At 45.4% G+C, this 24,354-nt stretch overlaps 1 long non-coding RNA gene across 1 annotated transcript; it reads right to left on the bottom strand.

The window, feature by feature from the left end:
• Positions 1–1,384: 1,384 nt before the first annotated feature.
• Positions 1,385–23,259, bottom strand: LOC119458251 (uncharacterized). Its single transcript, XR_005193453.2, has 5 exons — positions 23,155–23,259; positions 20,238–20,297; positions 15,874–15,951; positions 3,778–3,853; positions 1,385–1,502 (listed from the first exon to the last, which is right to left on the bottom strand). It is a non-coding gene; the product is annotated as an uncharacterized LOC119458251 (long non-coding RNA).
• Positions 23,260–24,354: the final 1,095 nt, after the last annotated feature.

The raw sequence follows: 24,354 nt of genomic DNA, 5'->3' as shown, positions 1-24,354 counted from the left end.
GATACCAAGAGAAGGGAAGCGCAGTCGACGACGGCAGAAAACTAGGTGGGGTGATGAAGTTAGGAGATTTGCAGGCGCAAGTTGGAATCAGATAGCGCAAGGCAGGGGTAATGGAGATCGCAAGGAGAGGCCTTCGTCCTACAGTGGACACAAATATAGGCTGATGATGAAGTATTTTTTCATCCTGCATAAATCAAATGTATTGTGTGTTTACCTGATCTTCTGGCTTAAGCACCCGTTCGAAACCCCAGAAAGACCTACATCATACCGCCAAGGGTGGCTCAGAACCCAGCCAGGTTTTCTGAGAAGCATGTTTCAGTTGAAATGAAAATGCGGTGACACAAAGCTTGAGTTCAAGAGGTTTGATGACAACTGCAGATCGCAGAGGTAAATTTTGAGTGCGATAGCAGCGTTGAAATTCTGATGCTTCCCGTAAACAATCGTATCCAGAACGCAATAGGAACGGCTCATCATCCGTTAAACATTACTGTAAAGCCCAGACAACACGTACGCTTGCGGACGCGCGCAAGCTCCTTGCGCCTGCCGCGCCTAGCGAGGAATGGCGGTTTGCATTTACAAATACGCGCGACAGCGAGCGCTCACTGGTCTCACACCTGGCCTCACTCGTTGACGCCTTGACAGACGCCACTTCGTACTTCGTTGTTGACAGTGTTTCAAAATGCTAACTGAGAGTTGAATGTACCGTGCCGTTGCTGCGTAGCCAGGCATGCCGACGCGAGGCTACAGTTCTAGCCACTGTAGCGAGGCAGCCCAAGCGCGCAATATCAGAGAGGAGCTGATTACTGAGATCGCGCCGCGTTTCGACGCGTACGATCTGTGCCGCACCGCCTGCGCATGCGTGGACGCGCAGACGCGAGCTTGCGCGCGTCCGCAAGTGTGCGTGTGGTCTGGGCTTAAGGAGCGGCGGCCGCCACCTCAAAGTGTGAGCAGACGGCAGGAAGGCGTCCCGCTTTAGATTTTTTCTATATCTTCGAGCACAGCGTCCCCTGCGCTAGGTCACACAACAGTACCCAGCGCTAAAAGTGGTTGCGTGTTCTATTCTTGTGTCAGCCTTGTGGACAGAGCTGTATCCACAGGTCGTGACCCAAGGTTGCGGCTTGGTCATAGAGCCCAATTTTATTATTTTGTGCTAGATTAGGTTCCCGCAGCTACGCGCTGCTTCAGTGGCAGTGTTGACTTTGCTGCAAAATAAGAAGGAAAAGAAAAAGAGAAAACACTGGTACTTGCAATAAAGGTGTTGGGCTTGAATTGGCAAACGCTCTAGAGTGCTAAACATTAGACCCGAAACATGAAATAGTATTTATATTCAGAATAGAATACCGTAATTTTACCAAGCAGGTAAATTGCTTGGCGTTCTTTTTTTCTTCTGGTCCAATACTGTGCTGCCAAATTGATGCAGTTCACAAAAACTTTATTTATCTGTCGCATGCACACAGCAACGTTTGGTATTTCCGTGCCTTACTTTCTAATTGATAAGATGCCTGAAAAGAAAAAGAAAACACAATATTATGTTGAAGTTTTACTGCGTTTCTTATGCATGGACAGATTGCTTAAAGGTTTCATGAACAAGTCTTTTTTTTTTCAAGGTAACGTGCTATTGCTTTAGCTGTGTAGCCCAGATAATGTTTTACAATCGTACAATCATGTACTCTTTGGGTGTTTGTCGTTCACCTCCTAATCAAATGTCTTCGAGTGTTCTCCAGTTCTCCTATTTTTGGAAATACTTTTTGACAGCGATGTTGGCATCTGGCTGGTCGGCATTTTTCGTGTTCGCGTACATTATCAAAAAATATCACAGGACTGCACCGCACACCTAGTACAGTCATCGCGCAAGCTACAGGAGGGGCTTCATAGGAACTCCATTTTCGGCAGGACGCACTAGAAAGTCTTCGCGGTCAAGTCTCTTTGCCTCGTTTTCACGAAAACAATCTGACCTATCCGCCCGGTGTCGACGGCAAGTTACGACTTCTGCTGGTCTCTGCGCATCGGTTTGCTGAGCCCGACAGCGCCTGGTTGGAGCCACGCGCGTAGCTCTACGATTCGCTTCTTCAGCAGCGGTTTGTAGCTTGAGAGGAGGCACCATGAAGTGTACCGAAGTGTAAACACAGGTACCGAGACTACGGGGTCCACATGTCACATCCCTTGACCCGTGGCCCGATACGATGATTTTGATGATGATGACGATGATGATGATGATAATGATCATTTATCGGCATCCCTTTTCAAATGGGGTGGTGGCCGCCACCTATCCTGCTTGATATAATCAGGTATGCTATACATGTATGCTATACAGCATTTATATAGATATTGTTATTGTTTTTTTCTGCCTCAAGAGAATCCATCCATTTCTTGACCAATCCCCCATAGTGGGTAGGAGCCACATGCAGCCAAAGTCGGATATTTCGAACCCACATATAACGAAGTATTATGTATATAGAACATCTGTAAAATCCTATTAAAATTATTGTAGAAAATTTTTATTTCATATATTGAATTACCTATATATCGAACTTTTGTGATTTCCTTCAGATTCGACCCGAGTTCGAGTGTACTTGACAGGAAACACAAACTAACTTGTACTGCTACCTATGCAACTGCTACATGACATGCCACCTGGCGTTATAATATGAAACTGCAATGCGGCGCGGTTCTCACATCGCCTGGCCAGTGGCACGATACGATGCTAATGAAGAAGATGATGATTATGAAGATTCATTGGCATCCCCTTTGCAACGGGGCAGTCACACACAGTCACAAAGCCTGCTTGACTTAAGATTCAATCATCATCATCATCATCAGCCTATATTTATGTTCATTGCAGGACGAAGGCCTCTCCCTGCGATCTCCAATTACCCCTGTCTTGCGCTAGCGTATTCCAACTTCGATTCAATCAGGTATGCCATAAATGTTTTTCATGTGTACATGGCGCAGGCCTGCAACTTTTCTTCTTCCTCAAGACAATCAAACCATTTCTCGGCCAATCACCCATACTGGGTAGGAGCCTGGTTATATCTGCGAAGGACACCAGCGCCGGTGGTGGCGCACAACATCGCCAACCGAAACGGCTATTGGAATGAGCCGATAACAGATTAAGCTGTAATATGTGGGCCGATCCAGGTGCCAGTGCAGGGCCAGGAGCAGTGGCTCATACCCCCGTGAAGCAGTCAGCAAAGTGAAGCGAACAGTGCATAAATTCTTTGTACTCACGCATACAACATACAGAACAACATACGTTTCAATAAAGAGCACGCACAAAACCATAATTGGAAGCACATAATTGATCATAGGGCACTCATCATAACAATTCGAAGCACGTAGTGCTCCCCGTTTGCGTTTCGCAGTAAACATTACTGTTGCGCAAGCTGCCGGGGCGACGGCAGTTTGTCACGTGGGGAGTGCCGTCCCTAGCCTTTCGTATGTAAAAGAAACAGCCTAGCAACTTATTTTAATGTTTTTAAAGGCGTGCTGTCAAAATTATATTTACTCCAATTGCTACAATTATGGTAAAGCAATAAACATTTGCACACCCCATTCAGCAGTCGCAGTGGTGGTTTTCAACAGCTTCGCTGTTGAAAACCACCACTGCAACTGCTGAATGGGATGCTGACAGCTTCCCATTCAGCTTCCCATTCCCGAAAGTGGGGCTGGGATCGCGACTCACTTTTTTCAAAAGGACGTCGTCCCATGTTTCATTGGTTACATTCTTTCACAAGTGAACATAAAATGAAGCGTGGGTCACCGAACATTTGCACTTACTTGAATACGTCAGAGGTCGTTCAAATAGTTGTGTTTGGTAGCGTTGATTGTCAGGCCAGAATTAGCGGGCTCGTTGCTGTGTGTAATATGAGGTATTTTGTGACCATTGAAAGTTTCGCATATTAAATTTTCATGCTCATTCAAATTTCAGTCCACGTTCATTCGCAAAATTTATTCCTAATATTCGAACTATGTCTTCCACAAAGCCACAACACTACATTCACGCAGCACAGTGGCTTGTTTTGCGTTGCTACATTAAATTTTAGTCGACTTTACATTTGACTTTGCGAAAATGAAACCGCTTCATCACCCTTGCTGGCTATGTGGTAAAAACATGAAACGTGAAGGGCGCGTCGTTGTCTTCGACCTCTGCGCCGGCGTATTGTGGATAGTCGCCGTCGCCCGACGGGCCCAGTGGCAGATACGTCTCCGCCAGCTCCTTTAGCCGAACTAACACATCTCGAAAATTGAGAAAGAGTACACTGACCGGCAGAAATGAGTCATTCGCGTGCGCCTTAGAATAAACTGCGTCGAATAGTGCACATTTCACTGCTAGGAATCACAAAAATCAGTCCGAAAATGTGTGCAGAAGCGGGAGCCGAAATTTCCACGCCCGCACTGGTCAGCTTGTTCTTTTTCCTCCTCCTCCACTTTCTGGGGTATTTATATTTTTACAACTAGAATTGAAATGGGGCGCCTCGGTGCCCTTTCTTCTCGTTCATTACTTGCGAGGGCTCGAATCCGGCAACATTGATGCCTTCAGGTAGCATATGTGGGTTTATTGACCAGTTGCCATCACCCAAAAAGATCACGTGCTCGTGAAGTCTGCGGCAGAAAGGATGTTCCACATCGGCCCCTAGGTTTGTCAGTGGTGGCGCTGGCTAACACTCCCAGGGTTAATTCTAGTTGTAAAAATCACATCATCTCACCCTACGGGCAACCATGGTGTGATGTGAAATCATCGCGGCGGGTGCGCATCGAGTTTCCGTTTCGTTTCACTTGGCAACACAACCCAATGAAAGTTAGAGCCAGCGAATGTATTGAGGAGAGAGGAGACGTTTGTACGGGCTCCGACGGCCGCGTTACGCTGACGTTCGTTCTGGACACTCCCGACCTTGCTCAGTTTGTTGTCGAACCAAAGCCGGTCGCACACGTTGCAGCTGTGCCCGAAGCTCCGATCGAGGAAGTCGTGCTTGAACCGCGCGTCAGCACCGTCGAAGCCCGGGCGTTGTAATGGCGTCGAACGTGTTGCTGCTCTGACCGCAGACTTGCCTTGCCTCGCCGCTTCGGGATCGGGAGCTGCCGCTCGACGCTGCCGTTGCGCTTCGACTTTCCGAGCCCGCAGTTCGGGGTCGGCTTGATAACGCTGACGTTCCACTTCGGCGTGCCGAGCCCGTGTTGCTTCCGTAGAAGTTCCCTGCCGACGTTGACGTTTACGTTCGGCTTCCCTGGCCCGAAGTTCGGGGTCCGCTTGCCGATGCTGACGTTCGGCTTCCCGAGCCTTCTTCCTCTGCTCCGCGGCGGTGGCGCTGCCGCTGCAACTAGCGCCGACGTTGACGTTGTTCATGGCGTTTCGCACATCGTTGCACAGAGAGAGAATGACGGAAGCACCGCGAACGAGCGCTTTATACTGCGCCGCGACACTTCCGCCGCCTACCGGCGTACCCTTAGAGAGAGAGAGTTATATGCAATGATTTTCTGCGCCGCACCTGTGGCGGAGAGGGGGAGAGGGGAGGAGGAGAGCGCACACCTGGGTAGGAGAGGAGAATAAGGGAGATTTGAGTATGCGCAGTACGGGTGCGGACGCCGCAGAACGGACACTGCCCCCAGCATAAGATGCTCTCACATCTAAAACATAAATACCCCAGAAAGTGGATGGGAAAGCGGCTCCGCGGTTGCTCAATGGTGAGAGCATCGCACGCGTAATGCGAAGACGTGGATTCGTTCCCCGCCTGCGGACAGTTGTTTTTTCAGCCGTTCTCATTTCCATTAATTTACCATTACTTTATTTCAATTAGCAAGTGCAAGTAATTTCCCCTATGTTGTCCTTGGTGTCAATGTTTGTTGGCTTGCTATGATATGATAATAAAAATTGGGCCACTCGGTACCCTTTCTTCTCGTTCATTACTTACGAGGGCTCGAATCCGGCCACATTGATGCCTTAAGGTAGCATATGTGGGTTTATTGACCAGTTCCGATCCCCCAAACAGATCACGTGCTCGTGACGCCTGCGGCAGAAATTTGTTCCACATCCGCCCCTAGGTTTGTGAGTGGTGGCGCTGGCTTAACACTCCCAGGGTTAACTGGAGTTGTGAAAACATAAATACCCCAGAAAGTGGATGGGAACACGGCTTCGCGGTAGCTCAATGGTGAGAGCATCGCACGCGTGATGCGAAGACGTGGGTTCGTTCCCTACCTACGGACAGTTGTTTTTTCATCCGTTTTCGTTTCCATTTATTTATCATTTCATTTATTTCTTTAATTTACTTAGTAAGTACAAGTAATTTCGCCTATGTTGTCCTTGGTGTCAATGTTTGTTGGCTTCTTATGATATATATATATATATATATATACAGCTGAAAGTCAACGAAGCCAAGCAATGCATCAAGGAAATTTTTTGTCTTGAAAATAGAAATTCAGAAAAGAATAAAGAAAGGGGAAGTGAAAGTGGACGAAAAGATAAATTGCCGCCGGTAGGGCCGAATCCACCACATATGCTTTACGCGTACGTTTCACTGCCAATTGTGCTACGGCGAGGGCTGTCCATTATAAAGCCCAAACCGCATGAGAGCGATTCTGTGCGCGACGGCGACAAGCGACGACTTTGAGCGATGAAACGGACCGTCGCGCGAACGGATCGCTCGGTCTTTTCGCTCAATCGCTCGGTTCTAGAATTCTAGAATTCGCCTCTCGACGCCCGGAAGTGCTATAATTGCGACTAGCCAATAGCGCGAAGCCGGAACGGGATATACATCAGTCAAGCACTGCCGATTGTCGCACGGAACGAGCAAACGGCTAGATTTTGATACGTGCAAGGATAATAACGTAATGCAAGACCTTTGGATATATTTATGCTGCTCTTTATACTCAAACACATCAACTTAAATTAATAAAGCAAACGTCGCGCCAGTTTCGGCGAGTATTTGCTGCCCTCATACCGGCAACACCGGGGAGACGTCTCTCAATGTCGTCGCTCGTCTAGTCCCTCGCATGCGGTACGACTTGTAGGAGAGGAGCGACCGCGACAGCCCTCTCCATCGTGTCGCTTGTCGCAGTCACGCGCAAGATCGCGTGCATGCGGTTTATACTTAACACTAACTTGGGCATTTCTGTTTCCTAGATCTATCACTGGTAATGCTAGCCAGCGCCACTGTGAGCTGTGACCGGCGGTTGTGGAACATCCTTTTTGCCCGATGGCGTTATGCACCACCTGAACTTAGGAGAGCAAGTACGTGGCTAAAATGGCCCTCGTATATTACTTAATGACATCAACAACAGCCAGATTGACTGTTGGGTTTATATGGTCATGCTTAGCAATAATCGAGCCCCTCGGTTTCTCTTCTTTCGTTAATTTACAGCGAGTATCGAATATGGCAGCCTTGATATCATTTGTTAGCATACGAGGGTTTTTTAGGCACGTGCTTGCTCTCTTAAGGCCATATGTGAGATGGCACCATCGGGCAAAAAAGGATGTTCCGCATTCTCCGACCACGGCTCTGAGTGGCACTGCTAACACTCTATAAGGGCTAGATTTAGTAAACATCAATACTCATGTTAGTGGATGGATTGATAGTCGTCACCGTAACACAACTAGCAGTGCCACGCACGCGTATACGCAGGTTAAGCTTCGACTCCCACCGGTGACAAGTTATCTTTTCGTGCACTTTCGCTTGCCTATTCTTTATCATTTCCTGAATTTCAATTTGAACCACATTTCCCCGATGTTTTCCGTGCCTTCATTGAGTGTTTGCTTTATATGGATATGATTAAGACAAAATCAAGCCCGTCGGTTTCCCTTCATCTCTTATTTGTGTATATACATATATATATATATATATATATATATATATATATTAAAATGGGGGCGTTGGTCTTCAAGCAGGCCTGGACGTTGCGTTGTAGAAGGCTATTCGAAAGGCAGGTCTGGTTACTGGCGAGCGCGAGCTAGAGCGTCAACAACAACAACCATTCATCGTCGTCGTCTTCTCCCAGACATCGAAGCGCGGTTATTGGCTTTCAGTACAATTACCCCCCGCAGAATAAGGAGCCATCCTGGCGACCTAGGGGCAAGAAAACACAGAGGCATCGTAACAGTGCTTGAGTCGGAACACGTGGACAATTTCTTGGCCGCGACGACGATGGTCAGAAGACGGTTCTAACGGCTCGATGAGGTAGTTCACCGGAGATGTTTGGTTAAGTACACGATATGGACCCTGGTACTTGGAGACCAGCTTCGTTGAAAAGCCAGGTGTAGTGGACGGGACACGCAGCCAGACTAGCGAGCCAGGAGAATAGCGCGTAGTCGTAGCGGATGCATCGTGGTGTTGTTTCTGGCGCCACTGGTCTTGTGATGTGAATGAACATGCAAGTTGGCGGCATTCTTCAGCGTATGTAGCTGTTTGAGATAGAGTTGTGGATTCTGAGGCGTCGAGCCGGTATAAAAGAATAGTGTCCATGGTTTAAGAAGGTTCGCGTCCGTGAAGGAGAAAGAAAGGGGGGAATCTAGTTGTGCTTTGAACGGCGGTGTTATAAGCGAACGTAACAAAAGGTAGCACTCGGTCCCAATTGGAGTGGTCTGACGAGACGTACTTAGCAAGCCTGTCGCCCAGGGTTCGGTTAAAACGTTCTGTCATCCCGTTTGTCTGTGGATGATAGGCACTGGTGGTGCGGTGAACGACGCGGCATTCACGAAGCAATGCTGCGATGCGGAGAGGAACACACGACCACGGTCATTCAGCAATTCTCGAGGAGCTCTATGACGAAGGACGAGATTATGAAGAATGAAAGTGGCAACGTCTTTTGCTGTGGACGTCGGGAGAGGTGAATTTTCGGCATGCCGTGTGAGGTGATCGACGGCAACGATTACCCAACGGTTACCGTCTGGTGTACTGGGGAGGGAACCGTAGATGTCGATGCCGACGCGGTCAAATGATCAGACGATGCCGATGCGGTCAGCCATCGAAGCGCAGTCATTCGCCTTCAGTACAATATATATATATATATATATATATATATATATATATATATATATATGTAGTAAAGGAAAGAACAGGAGACAGAGAAACAGCACCCGTTCACTGGGCCGGCTGGTCTATTCTTTTCTTCTTCTTTTTCCTTTTGTCCCCTGTTACCGAGCTTGTGCTTCCACTTCATTACACTCGGCCACACTGCATTTTTGAAACTCAGCGCACAACCATATCAGATTTGTCGGTGGACCCTCTTCTTGAGACGAGCCACGTGGACGGCAAAATTGTTCTTTCTTCTCCTGTCCAAGGTTCCCTGTTGATCCAGACTGCGAACACGCCAAGTGTTCTTCACCAGGCGTTCTCTGATCACAAAGGGACCCTCAAATTTCGCGCATAGCTTCTTGCCCGGTGGTCGACTACCTCCTTGGACCCACACCTCACCTCCTATCTGGTACTGCGGCGCGGGACGATGGCGACGATCGTAATGACACTTTTGAACGTCTTGGGCTCTCGCGGCACTCTTGCGAGCTTCTTCTCGAATATTGCAGCATAATGTCTGTCGCGCGATGGGGCGTCCAAATCTGATCGGGGTATTCAAATTCAGCGCATTAAGGCGGGGTAGCTGGCCATAGACTATTTCGTACGGCGATGTCCCAGCTGAGTTCTGTAGTGAAGTGTTCATTGAGTAAGCAGCACCCTGTAGATGCCAAACGTTCTTGAATTGTCTGATTAGCTCTCTCCGCCAGGCCGTTTGCTTGCGGATGGTACGCTGAGGCATAGTGGTGCTCAAATCTTGCATGGCGTAGGTAGGCACGCAGTTCGGAGATGCGGAAGGTGGGTGCCCGATCCGATATTAGTTTGTTCGAAAGACCATGCCTCAGTTGAAATCGGTCTCTCAAAAATCTTGTCACGTAGCTGGGTGCCAGTGAAGGCACAGCGGCCACTTCCACAAATTTGGATAGATGGCCAACAGCAATGAGGATGTAGCGATTGCCAGCCGCTGTCGTTGGTAGGGGGCCAACATGGTCGATGCCAACTGTGTGAAATATGGTAGCAGGAGGTGTAATCGGTGTGAGTAGCCCAGGCTGGCACCCTGGAAGCCGCTTGAGTCGTAGGCATATTTCGCAGCTAGCGACGTAATCACGAACACTCTTACTCATTTTGGGCCACCAGAAGCGCTCCTGTACTTTTTTCAGTGTCGCTCGCTCACCTATGTGTCCGCCTTCAGGTGTATCGTGGATGGCGTAAAGAATACCAGGCCGCAACGACGCAGTGATGGCTAGAAGGTGTTATTCAACTTGCCACTTATTCTTCCATCGACGACGATAGAGAGTTGCATCACGCACGACAAATTTGTTGCTGTTCTGTGCGTCCGCAAGTGAAGCTATGATAGGCGCCACGTCAGTGTCTTGGCGTTGGGCCTCGGCGACGTCTTGTTATGAAAATAATATCCAGGCTTCCTTCATTCTAGACGAGTCGTCCCCATTAGTATTTCGCGACAATGCATCAGCCCCTTGGTTTAGAGTACCGGCGCGATGTCGGACGCTGAAGTCATACTACTGTAGTCGTATTGTCCAGCCTGCGAATTTGTTTCAGTTGTTGCTTTGAGAACATCCGTGAAATTGCAGCATTATCTGTTACCACCGTGAAATGACGACCAAGCAGATAGTGTCTAAATTTGTCGTCAACGCTCCACACAACAGCTAAGTATTCCAGCTCGTTGGAGTGGTAGCGACTTTCAGCATATGAAACTTTTCGGCTGGCATAGGCGACAAGATGCTGTGCACCATCTGCGTCGCGCTGCACAAGTACTGTTCCGAGTCCAAACTGGCTAGCGTCTGTGTGCACCTCTGTGGTCCAGTCTTCATTGAAGTGGCTCAGTACAGTGCAGTCGGTCAGCTGATGTTTGAGCGATTGGAACGCACATTCCCGTGATTGGCTCCATTTAAACTGCGTATCATTCTTGAGCAGGTGAGCAAGGGGAGCAGCTGTCGAAGCGAAGTTGGCAACAAACTTTCGCAGATAAGACATGATGCCCAAAAACGACTGCAGCTGCTTAATGCACGTCGGAGTGGGGAAGTTTGTGACGGCTGATATGCTTTCAGGGAGAGGCTGTGCGCCTTTCTCAGATACGAGGTGGCCGTAAGTCCGAATTGGCATTTCTCACGGTTTAGTCAGAATCCAGCGCTGTAGAGGCTCTCAAGAACTTCGTCTAGGTTCCGAAGATGATCTTCTTCTGTTGTGCCCACAACTAAGATAACATCGAGGTAAACTACACAGCCGTGATGCTTAAGCGGACCCAGCACGCTGTTCATAGCACGCTGGAACGTGCTGGGAGCTGTCCGTAAGCCGGCGGACATACGGTTGAACTCGTAAAGGCCTGATCGTGTACGGAACGCGGCTTTAAATTTGTCTTCTTCAGCAACATTCATTTGCCAATACCCAGCCCACAGGTCTAACAACTAAAATAATCTTGCATTCCGTACTGTATCAATGGCATCGCCAATGCGGGGCAGTGGGTAGGAGTCCGGTCTAGTATGCTTGTTGAGCTCTCTATAATCAACACAGAACCGCAAAGTTTCGTTTTTCTTGAGAACAAGGACAACAGGTGCGGCCCAAGGACCGCATGATGGTCTAATCACGCCAGCAGCCAGCCTCTCACTTACTTGTTCGGCAATGACAGACTGTTCCCGTTCAGCATACCGTCGCATTGGTATGTATATAGGTGGGTGACTGTCTGTCGGAATGCGGTGTTCAAGGAAGTCAGTACCGGGAAGTTGTGCATTGTTGTCGGCAAATAGGGCGCGATGTTGCTCGAGAACGCTAGAAAGGGTCTTCGTGCCGGAAGGCTCACCTTTCTGTGACTGAGTCGGAGGCGCGCAGGAGGTCGTGGAGCGCAGCTTAACTTTACCTCCCTCAATGTTCAGTTGCACGTCGTTAGAAAGGATGTAGTCCGCGCCAAAAATGACGTCGGCAGGCAAGTCGTCGAAGACGTTCACGTCGCGTAGATGCTTTGTACCAGCGGTTGTGTGTAGCCGCAGGTCAATGGTGCCAGCTGGCTGTACGTTTCTCCCAAGGCATCGCAAGGTGGCCTGGATCCAGGGATGGAGAGTGGCAGGCGCGTGCCGCCGAAGCAGCGCTGAACGCTCAGTGCCTGTGTCTACAAGCGCCGTCAGCTCTCCCATACCATCGACACTAATCGACACCAACGGCTTTGTGCTGCTCTGATATCGCATTTGATGTCTTGTGTTTTGTACCCCGTCGCTAGCGCAGTGGCTAGCGTCGCAAACGGAGGGGGTTCCACACTGCCGCAGAGGAGCTTGAGAAGTAGCACACAGCTGTGTGGTGGCAGCCCTACACCGTCTAGCTGTGTCCTGTAGCACTGAAGCTTTGCGGACGAAATCGTCAGGCGCTGTCTCTTGCGCATACACGGACAGGACGACATCATGCGTGGGGTCGTGGAGGCCATCTATGACATACTGCTTGGCCGCTGGGGAAGCCCAGGTAAGGTTGCAGGTTCTAAGGAGCCTCAACTTGTCGTAAATGTACTCGGCTATGTCTTCATCTGGAGCTTGCTGGCGTGACCGCATCTGCATAAAGCGACTGTCATAGGCGCTTGGCAAGTTCTCGAAAGTAGAAAGCAGAGCCACGGTCCAGCTGGACCAAGTTGGATAGGCTCGTCCTTCAAACAAATTCAAAGCCTGAGTTGCACCTCGGAGACGACCTTCTGCCATGGACCTCTTCACGGCGTCTGTCCACGCGTAACGATTAGCGACCGATTTTATGGTACGCACCGAAGTTACAGGGTCCTCTTGGAAACCATATAAATCAGGAAGAGTCTTCGGCGCTTGCAGTGAAAGCGTGCTTTGTCCGACCACTGAAGCAAACGCGTCGTTCATTGTCTGAAGTCGTTTTGATACAGCGGAGAGGACTTGGTTGAACTCCCTCGCGCCGCCCTCCACGAGAGCCACTGAGGAGGCCTGGACGCCGTCCCCGGATGATTTCGCCAATACTTGTGGCGACGAATGTGGTCCCGGTAGTGTCCGTCCGCTTGCGATGCTCGGGGCCAGGTCTTCGCAAGTCTCAGTAGTAGTCGACGGCGCCATTGTAAAGGAAACAACAGGAGACAGAGACACAGCACCCGTTCACTGGCCGGCTGTTCTATTCTCTCCTTCTTCTTTTTCCTTTTGTCCTCTGTTACCGAGGTTGTGCTTCCACTTCATTACAATATATATATATATATATATATATATGTAAAGAGAGAGAGAGGGAGAGAGAGAGTCATATCATGAGAAGCCAACAAACAAGACCAAGTAGTGCACGGGGCACATTATCTGTAGTTCATAGTTGAATTCAATAAATTATGAACGAATGAAGCTGAAAGTGAATGAGTAAACAACTGCCGCAGGTGGGATACGAACCCGCATATTCGCATTAGGCGTGCGATGCTCTTCCAAATTGAGCTACTGCGGCGTCGTTTTCCCATCCACTTTCTGAGCTAAATATGTTTATCTGCGAGAACTAACCCTGTGAGCGTTAGACAGGGCCACCACTCACGGCCTTGGCGGTGGATGTGGAACATCCTTTCTGCCACACGCATCACGTCTACGTGAAATTTTCGTGTGAAGGCATCTGGTCAATAAACCCACACAAGCTACCTGAAGGCATCAAAGCTGCCAGATTCGAGACCTTCGCCACGTAATGAATGAGAAGAAGGGCAATCGAGGGCCCCGATATTAATTAATCATCTCATCAGAAGCCAACAAACAATGACATCAAGGACGACATACGGGAAATTATCTGCAGTTCCTAAATAAACAAATGATAAATAAATGGTAATTAATATGGATGAAAGAACTGACCACAGGTGGGATACAAACCCACGTCTACGCGTGCGATGCTCTGACCAATTGAACTATCCCGGCACCGTTTTGCCATCCACTTTCTGGGTTACTTGTGTCTTTTTCACTCATCTAACTCCGATTGTTAGCCAGCGCCATCACTATCGGCAAAGGCGGTGGATGTGCAACATCCTTTCTGCTCCAGGCGTCACTTCTACGTGAAATTTTCGTGTGAAGGCATCTGGTCAATAAACCCACACATGCTACCTGAAGGCATCAAAGCTGCCGCATTCGGGACCGTCGCTATTTTTTTTTCTTTTTGTTCTTTATTGAAGCTTGATCCTGCATTGCTCTTGGGCGTTACAGCAGGGATGTTACCGAATAGATATACACAAATCTTCATTTTGGAAGCGTACTGAAATGAGCTCCACATGAAACGAGCTCACACTGGCTTGTAAAAAAAGAGAAAACCATCAATCTGTTTTTTTTTCAGCAATAGTGAAGGCTGAATAGTATAATTTAGGAATCACGTTTGAAAAGATGGTACACTTACAGTATTATTATGTCAAATACAAATTAGAAAGCAAGTGATAACATAATTTACCATAATAGCACTATCATTTAGCAATAACATAATTTAGGAAGCTTGTTCGAAAAGATTGTACACTTACAATACTCGTATTACTATCTGTAATACAAAATCAATTCCCCACAAATTCCCCCATGCTTTTACTCATTGATAAACCATACGAACGCTTTTCCAGGTACACCTGTCCCCTCAGTGTTCATGTTTGAAATTATATTTCTTCCGCTGTCACTCACCTGTGCGGTTTTTTTTTTCTTTTTTCACCTTTTCTTCCATTTCCAGTTCTTCCCTGCATCTCCCCTACCACTCAATTGATTATCGTCCTCCATGCTTTTCCGCATTGATCAACCATACGAGCGCTTTTCCAGGTACACCTGTCTCCCCCCCAGGTTTAAATTTCTAATTATATTTTTTCTACTCTGTCACCCTCCTGCGCCGGTTTTTTTTTTTCCTCAAACGCGCGTTTTCTTTTTTTTTTCTTTTTTTTCTCCACACGAGATCCACACCGAGACAGTCCAAAATCCCAGACGCCAGGATACCTTTTTCGGCGCCTTGACCACACAAGGTCTCGCCAATTCTGTATACCGCCGCGACGACGCCTAGGGCGAACTAGTGAGGCTAAAGTCCCTTGACGGACCAAGCTGCTCCCTGTCAACCACAAAATTACCCGATGCCTTGATGCTACGCTACTCAAGTCATGCTTTCAACTCGTATTGTGACCTGCACACTGACCGACTCTTCAGGGACCCCAAACGCACGCCAACCACGACTCCTCCGAACGCTCACTCGCCTCTCGCTCCCCCAACCCCCTCTGACGGTGTTTTTTTTTTATATATATAATTTTTTTTGCCACTGTCTCGCTCTCCCGCTCTTGTCCCCTCGTCTTAGAAACCGCGCCTAGCCAGTCAAGCGCCGGCGCTCATTTTCTTTTCAGTCTCTCCCTTTACAGACAGCCACAGCGGACATCGACGTGACGTCACTCCACTAACCCTGTAAAACTAACCCGCCGAGGATGACGAGGCCGCCTTTGACGAAGATAGGTCCTCCTATCGAAACGTTGGCCAGCCTTTCTGAGGCACCTTATCCCTGTTTATAATCCTTATTCCATCTGTAATACAAGTTAGACAGCAACCTCCAGAATTTCTTTTTTTACATTTGTAAAAAACAATGAACGATTGGCCAGTATAACTGAAAGACATGAAGTACAAGGCCGGCAAAACCTTATATGTTGAAGCACAACAGTTTTCATGTGACTATGCATACTTTATGTCCGCTTAATACTACGTGCTCCTACTAGTGTGATATTCATCCCTTCTTTTGCCACTAATGTTTACTACAGAAGCTTTGAGTTATCGAGCGCATGTTAAACACTAACTCATTATATCCTTTATCGTTTTGAGCAGCGCAGGGTAAGCAGAGACACAAAACGGGCTCAGGACCACTGAAAGCGGCATGCGTTGTTTCAGCGGCTAAAAGAACTCACTTTGTCCAGTCATATCTTTCCGTTTCATTGGACCTTCTTTTCCCAAAGGACGAGATTCTCCCGAAGGTTCCACAAGTTCTTGCATTTGAAAAGGAAGATATGATGTTGCACCATAACAAATACAATGCCAAGAAACAATAGACGCTTTCGTATTATTCAGTAAACCTTAGGTTCTTGAGTATTTTGTTAAATTTGGTATCATACCACGGGAAAAAGCATACTACCTTAACATTCATACCCCTACTAGCATTACAAATAGATTTGCCGTACTTTTTACCATTATAATAAAAGCAACTGCAACCAGCATCAAGGAGGGTTCCAGATTTTCTTTAAATTTTCTGTTATTTTGACGTTCACACTTGTTCCCCTGAATACTTGAGTGCAGAGAGTGCTGATTAGCCCAAAAACAATCCCGCAGTTGTCTTGACGAATTTGCCTGTGGCATTTAGGTCATTTAGGTTCAGTGGCACAGCAAATTACGTTGACTGCGTAGAACCTACAGACACACCCGTTGAATTTATTTGCTAATCGAATCATCTATTCGATAACTTACCACGCGTGATTCACTTTCATTAGGTTACGTCGATGACGCGCGTCTAAAACTAAACTACTTTCTGAAGATTGGCAGATAATAGCCCTTACTTTCTCGAAAATTTTTGTACGCAAACATCTCTCCCGAAACTCTGTAAATATAACGGCATTCAGCCTTCCCCATGAATAGAGTCAGACCACACCTATTATTCATACACCCTCGGCTGTGCCTTTCATCGTAGACATACAAGATTTCTGTCTGAAATACCAATGTTAATCAGCTGTATTCATTCTATGCCTTTATAAGGAATGCTTTCTGTCGATTAATTTCTATCAGAACATCAGATAGGCCAATTCTTCTTGATCTCGTGCCAATATTGCCGTCTTCCTCAGCCCTAATGTTGCCTGTACAATATTCCATTTTGTTTGGGATCCAGTGCTTCAGATTTATGTTTGCTGTGCATGAGTCTATAGACCACATAATACAAGGAACGCATCGTGTACATTTATGTCGAAGGATATAGAGTATCCTTTTCAATCTACTATCGGAGTATTCAAAGTTAACTTCCTTAATCGTAAAGATTCTCCGGTAGTAAAAATGTCGAAATATATTTATTGCCCATTCTCATTTCTAATTAGGCGACAGTGAAGCAAATACGACGTTGCGGTGTCCTATATTTAAGTAAATTGCTCACCATTGAATCAGAAGTATCGTGAGCTCACAAGAGAAAAAATAAGGTAAGATATGACGTTCGCATGAGTCAGATGTTGGATTGCGCGAATATGCCCTTTCTGGTGGAAACTCAATAAATCTGTTGGGTAATGAAGTTGTCCAATTATTTTGTTATTCCTTTACAAACTGAGACATAGGGATCTTAAAAAAAACATCGCGGTGAACGACATTTGGTTTAGTTTTAGCAAAATGTCTACATAAGGTGGAGCCGGAGGTAAAACGCTTGTTTGTTGCGTTTTCCAACACGCTTATTGCAGATATCACTTCCATGCGGTAATTTGATACATATTACCGTTGCAGCATTTTTCGCGGCCATCGCGCTTTCGGGATGGCTCACTATCAGTGAAAGGAAGGGTCGTGCCACAAAAAAATACGACCGTCCTTTCAGTCTGGCAGTATTTGCCTCTCATTTCTTACGCATACATTGGATCAATAAAATAATTATTGCCATCAGAAATATGCAAAGAGTGAACGTTTAAAAGAGCTTAAATAAATTTTAGATAAATGTGAAAGTCAAACATAATTGTCCAAATCTAGCACAGCATGGAGATCGCAAGCTCGTGCACTGGCAGCGCCGAAAAATCACGAAGTCTCTATACATCGTTTTCAGCAACTGAGCTGAAATACCACTAACACGGTTGTGGTTCCCTCACGCTGGCTAAGTAAATACGCCGGCACCTTTTAAAATTTCAGGCAAGAAGAGTGCAGCTGGCGCGAGCCCTGATAACATGGCATTTACTCACCAAATATGGAAGAGCTACGTCGTTGGAATTCAGGTGTAGGATCACGTTGGTGTAGGCTCTTATGCAAACACAATTTACACTGCGGCCATGTTACTTACTTTCCGGTCATTCTCCTTGTTACATCAGCGCTTTCCTATTTTCGTTGTATTTGCTATCAAAACCTTCCGCTGCTCTCTCTTCTTGGGAGTCCCCGTTGGATATAATAAATTCCCATGATGCTGACATCAACACAAGGAAGATTACCTTACTTAAGCTACTTGATAGAAAACACAACCATCTACAAAGCAACTTAAAGGTACTTGCGAAAGGAAAAGCGCCGGGTTTATCGCTACGCCAAGCAGTCGGTCGTGGCATAAGTGGTATCGACAAGAAAAGGAAATCAACCTTTAGAAGAGGCTTTAGACTATGGGCTGAGACTTTGATGTTGCGTATTCATAACAAAACAAACGGAAATTTTATACCTTTTTAGAAATAGTGACGGCTTGCGTTATTCTGTTTTCGCCCTCAATATACCAGATTACGCTCGAGTAGTTTGCTACTAATTTCCTGTAACATGCGGCATACCAGTACACATTAAAATATCTGTTCACCACTTTTCTGTCATGTACTTTGCTCGACTACGAATATTCTGAGCCGACAGTTCGTTGTTTGTGAACCTTTCCTATTGCGCTTAAACAGCGCAAAAAAAGTCTTCGATGCCGAACACGTACACACAAGACAAGCGCTGCTTTTCGTGCTTAATAAACTGGAAGTATGTCGCACCAACTTGCCCAAACAGAAGTTTTCCTCAGCTAGAACGTTTAAGGCAGACGGCTTTTGTAAGCGGGTTCTCGCTGTCAAGGTAATTTCCTATACCAGGTGGTTCATACTGTGCACATGAACGCTTTTGTTGATGACGCTTGGTATATCAGCAAGCATTTAATAGGCGCCCCACTTAAACTTTAACATGTTGAGCTTTTGTGGGTGGCGATAAATACCAGAGGCAGATCATCAAGCAAATAAATGCATTAAAGCATAGAATATATCGTATATAGGTATTATTTGAGCCGTAGACGTCGAAAACATTGGAGGACGCTTAAGCTTCGCCTTTAAGAGTAGAACGCGATGGCGTTATGGGGACCCGTTCGCATCGCATCGTTCGCATACGGCAAGTATGTTCATTCACTGCAACACAGAACGTAAGAAAGCCAGCTTACAAAGACCAAGCTTACATCAATCCCCTTAAAGCCGGCTTCACTTTAAAAAAATGAATTGCTGGAAAGACGTTCTTCCAGGGGCACTATAAGTGGTCTTATAATAAAATGTGAAGGCCCTAGCACCTTTATTATTTTCTTATTATTGTTTGCTAGTGCCCCGACACGCACGCGTGTCCAAAACGAATTAGCAGGTGAAGTCCCAATTTGACCTGCCTAGTAAGCGAGCGCCATCTGGATCTCATTTTTCCAAGTAAAGTACCCGAACGTGCGGCTGTAGGTCTGGAAGAAATGCTGGAAAACGGGTTTCTGTTTGAGTTTCCTCGCAGCAGAATTAGGTTTTCTCCTACATTCAAATTACAATCCGACGGCGATTGCTTAACAATCCGGTGGTGAATCCGACGCCGAAAGGTAAAGTCATACTTTACCAATTTTCTGACGGATTTCACTGTGAGAAATTCAATTTTTGTTCACCAAAACCTTGCACCTCGTGTAGGGCCTGCGCGGTCGTGGTGGTTGGGAATGATTTTCTCCGCCACCCGCCGACATCGCACGCCGGTTGCCGACGCCGGATCTTCTGCGACATGGGGTCCTTTATGCTGTCGCGTTAAAATAATTTTTGAGTAGTATTTCTTTGTCACTTGGGAAGTAATGCAGAACCATCAAATGATTTTTTTTTTCATCGACACAATACCACCTTTCTTCCGAAGACTTATATTACGATTCATAAATGGTTCCATTAACAGGCTGCATTTTGGCAAATACTTAAAGATGAACTGGAAAATGTAAAGTACAATAGCGCTTAAATGTTTTAACGCGATAGTGCAATTTTCTACTAATACTGCCATGTTGTCAGGGATCATGCATGCCTAAGTGAATACCTAAGTGAAGCCTTAAAAGTGGGGAAGCAAACACTACGTTGCTGGTACATCAAAATACTTCACGCTTTATTTGTCCACGGTGCTATATGGGAAGTACCATGACATCTATGTCAAGGTGCTCCAGTAGGTTGTAAATACAATTTTTGACAGTTACCCAGACGCACCACATAAATTAAACGTTACTTTTTTTCTAAGAATGTACTTCCTTGAATTGTTCGAACAACATTGCCACCATGATCTGCTCGTTCATACGAAGAAAAATGGATACAAAAGGATTGCCCACCTGCTCTTTCAGATATTACTGATGGTATTTCCACTTCATTTGCCAAAATTCTTGTAAGGGCTGTTAGGCATAAGAATAGTAGGCGAGAGATATGAGTACAGAAATGGAAAGATCTGCCACGCTTGAAAACTTGTGAAAGGTACACCTTGAGCTTGCAGTTTCTCAATTGCAATGAGTAGTACAAACGACCATATCCCGCGGACACACATTTATGTTGCGAGAATATGTGAATCGAGCACACGTAGATTGATGCCATAACCCTAAAATGAAAATTATGTCGACTATGGGTGATGGCTGGTAGGAAGTCTTCTATCTATTGAAGTCTCCCAGTTTCGTTAGGTTAATCTACTTATTGTTCTTAACGAGAAAGTACTAGTACATGACATTATTTAAACGGATACTTTGTTTTAAAAATGCAATAGCTAACTAAAAAACGTCAAGTTCAAATTTTTTACGATAGAAATTGCAGAACTGCGTTGCTATAAAAATGGCGAAACTGATACGTTTACTAATATTGGCACATTTATTATGGTATATTTCGGTTTCAATAGTATCGTTCAAAACGTGGTGTTACGTCCACTTATCGAGACTAAGTATGCGTGCCGAAATCATCAACACTCTACGTGTGCTGTACAGTGATCATCAGAAAAGCTTTCAGAAAATATACTATGTGAATATTACACCTCAGAGGTATACTTTGCTAACAAAACACCCGGGTGCCATCATTTCCACGATTTCTTGCTGGTTTCTCAGTGTTCAAATTTTCATTTTTATTTCTGGTAGCATTTTGATCAGGTATTACAAAATGCAAAGGTACAACATCGGCACAAACTGTTACCGCACCTGCTACATTATACAAAATAAAATCAAATGTTTAACGTACGAGAAACACAACCGAATTATGAAGAATGCATAGTATGGAACTACGGAATACCTTGACCACCTGAGGTTGTATTACCTGCTCCTAAAGTCTGAACGCAGCAATTTTTTCGCTTTTTGCCTCCTTAAAAATGTCACCGCCGAGGTTGAGATTGAGCCTGCAACCTCCAGTTCTTCAGCGCATCGCCACACTGGACGAACGCGCCGGTTATTATGGTAGTGGTGTCTCGGGACGATATTCGGCAATGGCACTTTTTTGCCTAATACTCTGTTTCGTATCAATTTGTGCAGCACTTGTGGTCGCGAGGTCTTTCGTCCGCATTCTTTTAACTATTTGCTGTTAATCCCTAAAAGATGTTAAACCATGGTCTGTAGTATGAAACCTATTTGAAAGAACACGTCGACAGCAGTGCCTAACAAGCATGATAAATAATACGTTATAAACACAATTTTTTGTAAGCAAGCAATGACAAGCGCGAGTATGGGCAGTTTTACTCATTCTGTTAACTGGTTGTACAATTTCTTGTCACAAGCTCAACAACTACCCTACTGATACATGTTCAGTACGATTTCCCCGTTCCACTTATCTCCTTTATTTCACATCCTCATCTGGCCTGGCATGGTACATTGTGGTAGCGTGGTGAACGTTTTCAGTGGCTAACTTTCATGTGGTATTCGACTAGTACTAATACTTATCATTGTGCTCGAACGTAGATTAAGAAACCAGGGGCATTAGCTGTTTGAGAAACGCTGTAGTTATTTGAGTGCACTTGTAGTATAAACGATTATACGCCGCCTATAAACCTCCCGGCAGGTTGATAATAACGAGTGCTTGATTCTGCTTTAAACAGTATTATAGTTTCATTATCGGCAAAAGATGAAAATACATTCTTTTAACTCAGTAGCTTTTTGGCTGTATGATATTGAAGCTGTAATTATTTTTAGTATGCCATTTAAATCAATACCTTCCGGAGCTACTTTCTTGAGCAAGCTTCTAAATGTGACGCAAAAAAACACACCTAGCTTAGAGTTTGTACATACGTGGTGGTGCAGCTATTTTCCACTCCCACATTTACGCTGTTGCATCAGCATGAGAATATAACGCAGAGGATATATATGAACCATATCGTGGCAAACACTTCGTACTCGTGCAAATACAATTTTTGTAGTTCTTGAGGTCGACGAATTAGAAGATGTTTAAAATCCCATGTGTCCTCAAATGAACTAATTATTAATCACGCCTTGTTTTCAATTTTTTTTTTCAAATGTAAGTTTTTCCTATGACTTCGATTAGGCCACGTATTGTGCATTTCGTGCTTGTATTTTGCAGGATATTATGTTTCCAACAATTACAATTCTATGTACGTGCCACAAGTTAAACCATGGTGGTCTATTGAACGCATTGCCGGTCTTTGCTTTCGGTGGCGAAATATCCCCAGACATATCTCTGTGCTTTAGTCAGCTTTAGGGATTCCTACACATTTAGACATGCTACATCTGCATATATCTTCAGCTGTCAATAGACACGAATAACAAGGGTAATCGCAGTAGTGTTAAAATGAACCAAATCATAATTGTGGCGGTGTAAAGTACAGAACAGCCATGTAAAGAAAACGCTAGTTTCCGAACAGTTTAGATCTACAAAAAAATGTTTTTGTTGGGGGGGGGGGCGATAAATTTAAGCAATTGCGAATTATGGAACAGAAAAGTTGACTGATGCTGACTTCGAAACTCTAATAAAACTAATGCAAAAAGTATGTTTGGTTGTGTCACACCATGCGTTATTCCTGCTTTGATCACGTTAATCGCTAAACCTAGCAACGAGGAGTACTACATATAAAGGTTACTCCAGCATTTGTGACGTAATATTAATATTGAAACGTGGAAAGAGCTGTATTTTACTGATTGTTGCGGTAAATCAACACGGCTGCAAAGCGACGTTCATTTTTCAGAAGAGACAAGCTCAGTGCACTGGACAGCAGCATGTACACCTCAGCACTTAATCAGTGCAGGTTCAATTATATTTTGTGGGACTTACCGCAAAGGCATGTAAGAAAGGCCAGTACAGATTTCATATTTGGAGATAGACTGCAAGCGCAAAGCGAATGAAGAATAGAATAAGCAAGGTCAGACACGCTGCCGGCTTGAGTTAAATGCCTTTCCTTAGCAGGCTGACAGCTTTCTTTAATAATGCAAAATTTTCCTAGTTATCTGAAAAAGCATTCACGTATGTGACATGCAAGTGTGTTTTGACAGCACATCTTTCACTTCAATTTACAACAATGGAGGCATTGTTCTGCCACGCTCATATTCCCTGACTAATGCTGTCAGTAGTGAAGAAAACATGATGGTTTCAATATACTATGGCCCGGCATTTTTTTTATTTCTTGGCCACCACAACATCAGTTCCTATGAATAGCCCAATATGGCATTAAATGTTCTAGCAAGTTATTGCCAATACTTTCCTAAAAATAGGCAGAAATGCACATCCGTATGGTGTTCCTCATATATCTGCTTCAGTAAATATACTCTATTCGCACAAAGTCATTCAACTCTTTAAATTGTGTATTTTTAGAGAAATAACCCCAGTGAATAAGATGCGCATATTTGGCATCAATGATGACTTTCAATGTTTTTTTGTTCTTCTTATGCTATACTTTATTTTTAACCCAGAAGGTGCAGCAAAGCCTACCAATGCGGAAGCAGAAATATTTCTACGATTAGTGACGAATTGTTACGTAACGAGAGAACCATGCTGGTTACATGGCTACTGCACAGGTAAGGGTCAATCAAAATTGTTTTGTGCCAAGATGTGGCGTAGTGAGTGCGAGTACGAAGAAAGATAGTTTGCATGCATTCACTTTACAGCGCAATAATTTGATGTAGCCAAGATCTCAGCTGCAGCCTGGGCGGCACGATTTATTTCGTAATCTAGGCGCAGTTATGAAATCCTTTGTATAATTCTGGATTTATTTGTGCTTATCTTTATAAGTGTGTTTTCCCTATATTTGTGCAAAGCCCTGACTTTGGGATCGCACGCTGGTCCGTAGCCAAACTTACCCATAATGTCGCATGTTATTGCCTAGGATTTGATAAAGTGATCCTATAGAGCGTAGCAAAGCCTTTGTCGCAGTTGTAAGGCACCCTTCTCAACTACCACTTACGGTTGCCTTATACAAGTGATGAACTCGGTTGGAGCGTTGCTGTCACTATTGACAAAGCAGAAAAGTGTGAAAAT

Source organism: Dermacentor silvarum, chromosome 7 (assembly GCF_013339745.2).
Source record: "Dermacentor silvarum isolate Dsil-2018 chromosome 7, BIME_Dsil_1.4, whole genome shotgun sequence".
Lineage (NCBI taxonomy): Eukaryota > Metazoa > Arthropoda > Arachnida > Ixodida > Ixodidae > Dermacentor > Dermacentor silvarum.
Note: the sequence above shows the minus strand (reverse complement) of the source record. Positions and strands in the feature narration are given on the sequence as shown.